Here is an 11,220-nt window from a genome sequence, read left to right on the forward strand (position 1 = left end):
CTGTTTTGTTTGAATTGACACTATTCACTACCTGAGGTGGCCGATTTACAAACAGTTCATTTTATAAAATCCAAATGGTATTTTGCATGTTAATTTTCATCTATCACGGGTTAGTAGGTTAGGCAACTGGCGTTTTGTTGTAATATCACAGTTTAAATGGTTACAAATGATAAACAAAATACCTCAAAAACGATAACATTAAAAAAATCCACAACATATTGCGTCATAATAAATACACGGAAAAGAAAAGTAAAACATTTTATAATTGAACAAAATAATTAAAATGTACATAACAATACATAACCTTTGATAGCATATTGCAATAGGTTAAACAACACAATTGATTTTGATTTGTTTGTTCATTTATATCAAGCCGATCACACATATCCCCGATTGAAAAAACCTGGGAATGTGGAAACTGACATCATCTCCACCGTACCGTTGTCTTTTAACTATTAGAGATTTCTGTGTTATAATACTACACAATGGTACATTATCAACAGTTGTCTTGTTTCATGTTGAAATATGTGTGACAGTGACGTACCTTTGTTTCATTTTGGCAGTAATATTATGTATAGTCGGGAAAGAATAATACATAACTGGTGTGAATTTTTAATGTATGTATTTATTATGATTCACTGGGATCGTTGCAATAAGATACATTGTATTTTAAAACACTTCATTTAGATCATTATAAACGAATACAATAAAAAAAAATGCATTTCACCTTACATCAATATCGTAAAGCTAAAACACTTCATTTAGATCATTATAAACGAATACAATAAAAAAATGTATTTCACCTTACATCAATATCGTAAAGCTAAAACACTTTATTTAGATCATTATAAACGAATACAATAAAAAAAGATATTTCACCTTGCATCAATATCGTAAAGCTAAAATCGGAATGATATTTACTTTTAATTACCTATAAGTGTGTTTCCGGTTTTAATTACCTATAAGTGTGTTTCCGGTATTTGTTTATCTTAATGACTGCATGTTGTTCCCCGTCTTCACATGACGATACGAGGACATACAATTATAAACAAAAACAAAGCATTTTAAAAACATTATTGATTTTATTTGTTCATATATAATTTCACAGAACCGATGTATACGAATATTACATGTGGTTAAGTATTTAAACAAAAAAGTTATTGACAATATCCCACTTTGATATCTCTAATTGTTAATATACATGCAGGTGTGATATCAGGTTGGAGTTGTGCTAGAGAAATTTGCAGTGTAAGCACGTTCTGAACTCCATCTCTGTACCGGAGTTATCAAAATCAGTTATCTTTCACTCTTTATCATCCTAGATAACTATTCACCTGATGTTGACTTCGTGTTGTTTTAGTTGATATTACATAATGTGTTTAAGAAAACAATCAAAGTTGTCGATATATTTTACAATAGATTCGGTATGACTTTTAGTTTTGTTGAAATATTGATATGAAATGTGCGTTATCGAGCTACTATATCGATACGAATCATTTTCATGATTATAAAGTTTTGGCTTTGAAGTTCGGTGTCGCTCCTTTGTAATCTCCAATGGACAGGTATCAGCGTAATGATTGGTCAAGGGTTTTTAACTGAGACTAATCAATAAGCTATCTTTGTTCCTTCAATTTTGCTATGACATATCCTAGGGATGCAGAGAGCGAAACTGAGCGTAACCCCTGGAGTAATGAAGGTGACAAAATATAAACTTTATCGTACTAGATCACTATATTCACCTTGTAGCGAAAACTTTTGATGGATATTTATAATGCATTAACTTTTATATATTCATATTATTTAACTTAAGTGGTTAAGATACAACGAACACACGAACACGTTCTTGTGATGAAGAGTGTTGGTCGGTATGTTGTCAAAATCGGAAGTTAATGTATTATGGAAACGAAATATGTAAAAGGAGAGATGCTTTTCTCCTCGTACCTTCATTAACTTGATATTTGTTTGAACACGTCAGATCCTTGTGATATTGAAGGAAGATACCAAAGAATATTTTGTAAGTTATATATTTAACTTTATTGGTTACTCAACGGCAAGATTTAAAACGCTTAGGTAAAGTCCCATCTATTGTTTTATTACACCCGTTTAAATTCCCATGGTTGCTGTTATTCAACTGAAAAAAACAATTATGACATGTCAAATTCTTTACAATGGTAATTAATATAATATAAAATGTAGGCCAATTTATTTTTAATGATGAAACAAATGAAAAAATGGAAATCGTTGGAGATAAACGATGGCAAGCTTTTCGTGTAGCCAATCTGATCTATTTTGCCAGCCTTAACATATGTGCTCATAGCAACGTTTTACAGATACTGGCAAACAAATATTTAATACCCCTTCGTTTCATTTGCTCATTACTATTATAGATTTTTATGAATTCTTGAAAATTATTAAATAGTTTCAAACGCTGTTCATGAAGTTTAAAATAAAACAATAAATACAAATAATAAAGTGTGTTTCAAGTCCTCATTATGAACCCTATCTGATATGTTAACAAGCATGTCAACCATGTTAATAACCTTATTGATACCATTTTAACAATTATTGGACATGAGCAAGTGAAATATACAGGAAGCGACATCACATGGCGACATACCAACGTAGCAAGTGTCTGGTACGTCCAGATAAAAGTAAGGGTCACATCACACGTGAAGCAGCTGTAAGAGACAAGAAAACGATGAATCGAGCTCAGCACGGGTATGTCCTACCATACGGACGTCACTGCAGGTGTGTTCAGATCACAAACCAGGTCATGAGCTATGGACATTCAACACCATTGTTCTAATACACAGACAACATTACCCTCCTCACCATTTATTCTTCCACCAGACGATGCAAAACGAACATAATTATGTTCCAAGGTAATGTTTTTGTCTAAAGAACGGGAGAAACGCACTGTCTATATCGGTCATGTGTGAAGGCACAGCAGATGAATTCCTTAAACACTTTCATTTGTTATGAGTTGAAACGTGTCAAGGATAGGACCTACCCTTGTCATGCCGAACAGAGACAAAAGCACGGGAAAATAATCGTCAATATCGATGGAGTCTCAAAGCATAATGAGTTAAATTTTGAAATAGTGTTGCATTTGAGCACGCTTGGACTTTTGACTTTAAACGTGTCCTCCACTTTAAGGGTCGGGTGTCCCTTTGTCTTGTCAAAGGAAACGAAAACATGGGAAAACACCATGACACAAAATCCCATTTCAGCACACATGGACAAACGTTTAAACATGTCCTCAACTGCAAGGGTCGTTACGTCCAAATGAAACGTCAAAAGAAATAAGCAAACGCCCGAGAAAACACCGTCTATATCGGTGAGGACATAACAAGAGAATTTCTGAAACACTGTTCCATTTGAGAACATCTGGACTTTCGACTTGAAATGTATCCTCCGCGTCAATGATCGTTCTCCATGTCATGTTTTGTCCAAACAAAGGAAAACATTTATATGTATCGAAGATATATATATCGGTTGAGTTTGAAGGCATAACAGGTAAATTTCTGAGACATTGTTCCATTGAAGCACGCCTGAACTTTTAACTTGAATATGCTCTCCACTTCAAGGGTTGGACGTCCTCCTGTCATGTTTTGTCCAAACAATGAAGCGAATGAAAGCACGCGAGAAACACACCGTCTATATCGTTTGTGTGTGAATTCATAGCAAGTGAACTTCATGAACACAAAATTCCATTTGAGTAAACTATGACTTGAAACATGTCCTCCTAAACAAAACGGTGGTTACGCGACTGTGCCGGACTCGACCTCTGATGTAGAAGCATGCTGTATCGTCTTTGGTGTCACATCTGCAAAAAGGAGAAGAAATATACCTTAGTTTATGTTATAAGCAACTAAAGTTGCTAAATATTTTGTTGCTAAATGTAACGTGCAATTTGCATATTCTTGCAGAACAAAATGGGAATTTTGGGGGATTTGCAGGCAAAGGTTTGTTTTTCTAGCTTAGGAGGTGAGTGTAAACTAGGGCACATACATAGACAATAGTGACGTGTAAAAGCTGTTTTGATTGATTATATGCGTTTAATAACAACAGAACACTAAAGAAGTTCTTATCAAATATGATATGTAAATGGCAAATAATAAAAGGTGGATTTCAAGTTGGTCACAAGTAATAGAAGTCAGGGTGGTCTGAATACGCCAGACACAACGTTGTAGAACGGACTTATGTTGACCGAGTAGCTAACCCCTAATTCCGTACCTATTCACTGGACTGTCTTAGGAGGCGGAGGTTTGAGGACCCGTCCGTCGAGGATAAGTTCGGGCACTTGGGACATTGTGGAGTAGTTTGGCATGGAAATCCGGACCCCCGGGTACGTGCTTTCATCCTTCGGGGTCACAGTGAACAACTTACCTGGAATGCCAATGAAAACAATGATACAAGACGGTCTCTAAAGCCATTAGATACAAGAAGACAGGAAACACCTAGCCAAACACTTGTTTATAGATGCAGAAAGCCAAACAAAATCAACAGATACTGTACCATTTGGCCGTGTCATCCATTTAGAACTCACGGTGGTGCGTAAGGTCAAAAGAGTGAAAAGGGTATGGTGCATTGTAGGTCCTACCATTGATACAAAACAGTGCCTCCAAATACTGTCTTTCGTACCACAAGTTTGCAACATGAACAACGCCTCGACAGGATAAAGCATTAATATCTACCCTACTTTTATTTCATTTTCATGAAAAGTGCAGCAGAAATTCTACCGGTGTGACTCTCAATGGCAAGTGGGTGTAAACACCACGATGTATGTAAGGGACAGGCAATGGAAAAACAGTCTTTTTGAAGTGTTGGTGCATTTTGTGCTCAAAGACAACATTCATAGAACGTGCCAGCTGTTGACATGAATTTATTAAGAATGAACATTAGCATCAAATTGATATTATGTTACTTTTGTGTTGTCTGTATTTTGCTATGCAATCATTCAATAATACAGACGTCTTTCATCAGTTGAGCCTCGTAAACAAGCTACCTTTTCCATATAAAGTGGTAAGTTTGTGAAACTTCTAGATTGGTCAATTTTGAAAATAAAATGTGCCATCAGTCCTCCAAGCACTTGCGGGGTAATGGGATAACTTTATTAGCATAGCTGATATACAGAGGCTTGTCTGTACAGAATGAAGAGGAATTCCTAAAAATGTTTTAGCCTGAATCATTCTACCACTTCTACATATGAACGATATATTTGTCCCATACGAAACAGTCATGTGTGATGATACGTGTATCCCCAAAAATGTATAACTCTTACTATTATGACGTCACAATGAGATAACAGGGTTATATTGTGACGTCATACTAAAGACAGACCGTCAAAACGACGTTTCACTGGCTATGGCGATCTTGCTGCCAGCAAATGACACCACCCTCACAAATATATAAGTATTAGTGCACTGAAAGAAATGCATGGATCCTTATATTTGAGGTATACTTTCGGTGTTCCGTCCTTTTTCTTTTCTTTCAAAATATTGCCTTGTCTCCTACATGCTATTTGAAATTGTGTTTTATTTAGTGTTACATTTGTATTGTCTACGTTGTGTTTTACCATTTCGTGTAAGAAGTGGGAGAAAAACGGTCAATCATCATGTAAGTTTGGGGGTATGAAAATTCAACCCTCGGGTGAACAATTTCTTGTGAGACCCTCAGCAAAACCTTGGTTCTGACCAAAATTCTACACCCTCGTATAGAATAATACCTACATACCTACATATGATAGACCCTATTAGTCATGTGCGGGCATCCAGTCGTGATATATTAATAAAGTAATAATAGAATCATATGTTAGAGATAAACCGATTGAAATTTATAAACAGGTGATTATGTGATGATATATATATATATATATATATATATATATATATGCGATAGGCATAAAACGTCGGGTGTGACATGATAAGAAATATAATATACATTCTCGGAGACATAAACAGCCGTGAATAGCTGGTCATCGCTATCAACAACGTACCCCTTAGATAAAGCGTATCTGAATCTGTATCGTGGTCCTCCCCGAGTGAGTTGTACAACATTTTACTTCGTTTGTCCGGCGGACACAGACCAAACTTTCTGTAACAGAATGCAATGGTAGCAAGTTCACACTTTTTGATACAATAGAAAAGGAACCAGGCCATTCCCAACAGGAAGAACGCCATGCCGAACAGTGTTGGAACAAGCCACATGAGATCATGGTGTACTTCGGGAAGTGGAGGAGTGACGGTGGTTGTCATGGTTCCATTTGTAGTAGTGTTCATGGCGTCTTGTGTCCAATTAGGAAGTGACGTTTGTTCATAAGTGGTGCCCTCCATAATGGCGGTCATTTTGATGATCACAAATTACCTGAAGGGTAAAAGAGCAGAATGTGGAAAACAAATATTATGTCAAATTAAACAAGAAAGTAAATAAGAATACTAAAATACAGCAATTTAATTGCATTGGTATTTTAAACAAAACTTGATGTCGTCGTTATTTCAACGGATGATGTTTACCTTAAAAAAATCATCACAGCGTCAACTCATCCGTTAAAATGTGGATCAGAAGGTTGACAATGAAAGACAAAAAGAAACTAAAATAAAACGTAAAACATGAAATCTGTGGCCACCATGGTTTCTCCTGTAACATCCAGGGAAACATCAATCTCAGACACCTTGAACCTATCGTTAACTATAACAGACACTGAGATCAACGTTTTTGGACATTACTACAAAATACCCTTAGCGTAGATTGAACCCTTTTTGGTAGACCATCCAGTTTACGATATCTTTTCGCCAAAACAACATAGAAAATCCTGATACATATAGCAAATAGTGAATTCCGATCACATGATGTCTGTGTTTATTTATATAGGTGAGGATTGACATACACTGCTTACCGCCAGTTCATCCTAAACAGGTACCCGAGACACACACCATGAAGTCCGAGATTGATATAACAGTTCGATAGATCCTATGGGCCTCCACGAATCAGCATACCTGGCATTTTAGCACAATGGCAGGTTAAGTGAGATTCGGCTCAATATTAACGTTAAATGGTGGTGTGATTTGTAACGTTATCGCAGTCAACTGGACTTCGATCACATCACGCTATATCGCACGATCGTACACAAACAGGCGACTCTGTAATAACATTAATCAGCAAAACAACTTCAGGGGTGTAAGAAGCAGGAAGGGAATCTCGACTCGATCGTGACTTGAAATAGTACATCAAGCTGAGAAAAATCTTCGACTTGCTCCGTTGGCCTGTGGAATATAGTACTATTCTCGATTGTCTCATTTTTTATGAGAATGAAGACAAAATTGAGTTTTGTGTTATATAACTTCACATTCAATAAATTGAAAAATATGCAATTGCAATCATAAACCATTATATATACGAAAATTGACTGCCATGAAGGCTTATTCAAAACGAGTAATGAAATGACCAGCAAAATAGGGGGTGGGGGGTGGGGGGGTTAAGATGAAAAATAGTTTTTACCTGTTTTATTCCAGAGCCTCAGAGATTTCTATTCTGGGATTTTACCTGCTCCAACAAGAAACCCATTCGCCTTGCATATATAGCGTCCGATTTAAATAGTTTAAATACAGTAACATTCTGATAATATATATACAACAAGATAACCGCACCTGAGGAAAACCATAGCAGGATTGAAACCATCCGGAATTCCAACGTAATCTGGAAGCGGAAGCTTTCGTCACACGTGATATTTATTAGCATTTGTCCTTTAGAACCCACGAGTGTATGTCTATAATTGAGGGAAGGAACGAGGCAGAATCAAACTTCTACCCAACATAAACCGTTATATGCAGCATAAGTGTGTACAAAAGGGTCTAGGGAATAGAACACTCTCCATGTATATTAATAGGGGTGACATAACGTAAGCTAATTTTCCGGCATGATGTCGTTTTTCAAATTGAAAAAAAAAAATTTTATGGTGTATAGTACGAATTGGACAAAGCAATATCATGTCTCTTAACGAATTGACGAGAACAAGTAGCTACCTGTTTAAAAACGTAGGGTGAATCTTGACATCGTGTTATGTGACAACATATAGAGTATTATACAGAACTCGTGAACAAAATGGCGATGTTTTCAACTTACTTGACACGTGAACACGGTCAGTGTAACCAAACGTCCAGAACTAGGCTCGTTGAACACTGACCTAGTTGGACCATTGTTGTTGTTGTTATGTAGAAGGCTGTAAACTGTGTTGTCCCACATATCATGCCGGCTGGTTTTTTTATCTGTTAATACGTAAGACATCGGTTATCTATCATACCTAGGGTTAAGACAGAGGGTGGACAAACATTTCGTATGCTATCTCGCAGGTGTTCACCTAGATATTGAACCGTGGGCAAATATAACGAATACGTAAATAATAATTGACTATTTTATTATATACATCTTATATAGTTTTTGAAAATGTTATAAGGTCTCAAGAAACACATTTAATATCACCTTTGCAATGTAGTTTAAACATGTTTATTGCCGAAAGTAGACAAGGGATTAGGCACAAGTTATAATAACTTATCAACGCCTTCTCCAAATATATATACATCACTATAATGACAATAAGAATATGCACAATTGTATTTACAATTTGAGCTCAAAATCTCTTGCTGGACTTAATAAAGTTGTGCACATATCTAAAAAAAAAAACATAGTTAAGATCCACGGAAAAAAATGTGAATTGCCAAACAGAACTATTTCTAAATTTAACACAACATTCAAATTATTTAAATTATTAAAAAAATTGAGCCTTTGCAATCAGCTATAATTATATATAGTGTGTCCTAACTTACCATAGATCTTAACTCTCTCACCACTGTAGACTAAAGTGGACTCATCCGGATGAATTTATGGTAGATTCTACTCAAGTTACCTAGGGGTGAAAGGGTTGACCTAACGTAAATGCTGATGTAAATAACACAAAGGAAGTATGATGGTAACCGGATGTCATAGTGTGGCAGAGGTCAAAAGTGCAAAGAAAGAATTAACTTCTGGATGGACACATGGACCACATTGTAGGGCAGTGAAACTTTCCAAGAAAAACGCTGACGCGACAATTGAACCCGCTCCACAATAGCTCCCAAAAGAATTCATATATGTTTCGGCAGTATTTACAGAAAGGTAATATAAATATGCATATATTGAAAGGTCAAATTTGACAATTATCTTTGTCTGCACTGCGTTATTATTTCTTTGCCTATATTCTTTTTAAGTAATATGCATCCAAACAATACTTTCATCTCGTCAATTAAAGGAGTTTCTTCATACTATAGATATATATAGTCTGTCTAAAGAAGCCCTAGAAGGCAGAAAGGCCTTGCGGTTTATCTTGGATACTTATAATTTTATTCTACATTTTCCTTCACAAGAATTTGTTTCTTTATTATATACTATATGACCCTCGTGGAATAACGTGGAATCATGTTGCTATTGGCGTCTAGTTTTTACAAACCATCCTGGTTCGATCCTAAACTTTCCTCATATTCTTTATCACCAAACTAAACGGATTTTACTAGATGTACTTAACTGTTTTTTCACGAAGAGGCACCAATGAAGTGTTGACCTTTGACAGCCTTAGAAGACCTTTCAGTGAACCTTGAATCGACCATTTCAAACCAACTAGTTTTTACGAACTTGTTCGACCATTTTATTGCACATGCAAATATTTTAGTGAGTTTTTTCTTAGAAGAATTGTATTTTCGGGGAACTACTAACATATCATTTTTTAACATTTACCTACAGTATGATTATACTGGTAACCTTACCGCAAAACTTTATGACAAGCGTGACATTTTCGATATTACGAAATTTTACTTTATTTTCCTTAGAAGCAACATATTGGCTTCCAATGCCTATACGTGTTACAGTTGAAATGCTACTCCACACTCTTCGCTGAACAGGTGCGTCCCGTTGATGATTTTACTACTCGTGAAGTGATTTCTATTGGAAGGTTTTTAATCTACGCTTCAGAAAACCAGATTTGTGACAAGATTATTGGGAATGTCAAGCCTTCCTTTTAATTGGCCTGTTCCATGTCTTTGTCGTTGGTGACTGTTGTAAAGGTGACATAATGACGGGTCCTACATGTGGCGTTTCCTTCTCTCTTTGTGTGGTTTCAGGATTTCTATCATTTGATCAAGTGTCTTCCTGGTAATTCTTTATCGGCTTTTACTTGTTTCCTCTGTTTCTTCTGCTTCATTTTACTTCAAAACAACATTGAAGAACTTTAGCCATAGCTATAAATCATTATAAAATATATCTTTTTAAACGTCCTGTAGATTTCTATTTTTAATAATTGAATCTGTTTTGGGAATCGCTGAATAATAGTTTACATATCTTTGTTATTACCTCGTTGATATATACATAAGTTATTAATACAGCGACCATGAAATCCCCTTTTCACTCCAACACGGCCAAACATAGAAATAGTGTATTATAACATTCTGGAAGGTTTTACTTTAATGTAAAGTATACCATCGATAGCTGGGCCTGTGTTCATGAAATCGTTCTGTTGCTTAAGTATGGATTCTTTTACCAAACCAACTTTCTTGTAACTTGCATAAATCATGTGAAACGCTCCAAGAAGATAGAAGTCTCTTCAAAATACTTCCAAATCGCTGACAAAATGAGAACTTTCATTGCTTTATCACAGTAACAAGAAGATTGGCATAAGCACAGAATCTGAGCTTGTTTGAGCAGGAGAACGGTTTCGTTTATACGGGCCCTGGAATTCATAAATTTAATGTAAACTAATGTATTTATTAGTTTGTATTTAATTGTTGTCTACGTGGTCTAAGGGCATTTATTTTTTATAGATCAAATTACATTTAAGTGCTATAAAATGTAAACTTTGTGCATGCTTAACGAACAAAGTCCAAGTGCTCTGTATTGTATCTCCAACGAAAAAGCAGAGTCCGAATTTGTTTTGTAATGGTCGTTGTTGAAATCAGGCCAGTATTGTTCACATTGAGACTTACTATTTACACACAACATACTTTATTTTGTTAATAATTATTTAGTAAATTATCAAATATGTTTTCCTAACTTCGTTCTTCTAGTGATTAGTTCGTGTGTATGTTTTGCTTATTTTTGTATATTGTCTTTTTGTTTGTTTTTATTTTGTTGTTGTTGACATGAGAAGTATTTTTTGTTCATAATTGTTTTCCAATTCATATCTCAACAATGAAA

General features: G+C 35.5%; 1 long non-coding RNA gene across 2 annotated transcripts; it reads right to left on the reverse strand.

The window, feature by feature from the left end:
• Positions 1-1,067: 1,067 nt before the first annotated feature.
• Positions 1,068-8,257, reverse strand: LOC110461255. 2 transcript variants are annotated; one of them, XR_002464114.1, is made up of 4 exons: positions 8,125-8,257; positions 5,999-6,366; positions 4,237-4,389; positions 1,068-3,826 (listed from the first exon to the last, which is right to left on the reverse strand). It is a non-coding gene; the product is annotated as an uncharacterized LOC110461255 (long non-coding RNA). The 2 variants fall into 2 exon arrangements; XR_002464113.1 differs by lacking the exon at positions 8,125-8,257 and adding an exon at positions 6,899-7,283.
• Positions 8,258-11,220: the final 2,963 nt, after the last annotated feature.

Source organism: Mizuhopecten yessoensis, unplaced genomic scaffold (genome assembly GCF_002113885.1).
Source record: "Mizuhopecten yessoensis strain PY_sf001 unplaced genomic scaffold, ASM211388v2 scaffold10591, whole genome shotgun sequence".
Lineage (NCBI taxonomy): Eukaryota > Metazoa > Mollusca > Bivalvia > Pectinida > Pectinidae > Mizuhopecten > Mizuhopecten yessoensis.